Genomic DNA, 1,002 nt, shown 5'->3' with positions numbered 1-1,002 from the left:
TCCTATACTCACCTCTGAGTCTCCAGTGATGTCCTATACTCACCTCTGAGTCTCCAGCAATCTCCTATACTCACCTCTGAGTCTCCAGCAATCACTTATACTCACCTCTGAGTCTCCAGCGATGTCCTATACTCACCTCTGAGTCTCCAGCAATCACTTATACTCACCTCTGAGTCTCCAGCGATGTCCTATACTCACCTCTGAGTCTCCAGCAATCACTTATACTCACCTCTGAGTCTCCAGCGATGTCCTATACTCACCTCTGAGTCTCCAGCAATCACTTATACTCACCTCTGAGTCTCCAGCAATCACTTATACTCACCTCTGAGTCTCCAGCGATCTCCTATACTCACCTCTGAGTCTCCAGTGATGTCCTATACTCACCTCTGAGTCTCCAGCAATCACTTATACTCACCTCTGAGTCTCCAGCAATCACTTATACTTATATAACACAAGAGGAAAGAACAGCACAATATAAAGGGAGGAAAGTACATGAGGGCCAGGTGAGCACAATTAAAGAAACGAGAACAAGACAAGGGTTAAACAAGAGGGTGTGACCAAGGGAAGCAAGGAGGTGGGACCAAAGGAACACATAGCAGACACAAACAAAGATAAAGCAATGTGTTAAGACACAAGACAAACAAAGAAACATTAAACAAAGACAACACAGACAAAGCTGCCAAGCCAGAACCCTGACACATGTACTATTTACTACTACTACGATTAAGTTATTGATTATTATTTTAGTTTGATCTATTATTCTTTTTCTTTATTCGATCTTATTTGTCTTCTTCCATATCCGGCTGTATCAGGTGGCAGACCACTTTCTTTTCTCCCATTGGTAGTCACTGCATCACAGCTTATTTGCAAATATATTATTGTTGTTGTTATTTCTCATGCAGCACAGCACAGGAGGTGTTGGCCTCCTTCTAGCTCCACCAAGTTCAGCACAACACCTCCCAAACAGGTGTCAGCCTCATGCGAGAAGCTGAATTGGACCCC

Source organism: Sinocyclocheilus anshuiensis, unplaced genomic scaffold, assembly GCF_001515605.1.
Source record: "Sinocyclocheilus anshuiensis isolate Anshui unplaced genomic scaffold, SAMN03320099.WGS_v1.1 scaffold1661, whole genome shotgun sequence".
NCBI classification, from domain to species: Eukaryota; Metazoa; Chordata; class Actinopteri; order Cypriniformes; family Cyprinidae; genus Sinocyclocheilus; species Sinocyclocheilus anshuiensis.
The sequence above is the reverse complement of the archived record's forward strand: the minus strand, read 5'-3'. Positions refer to the sequence as shown.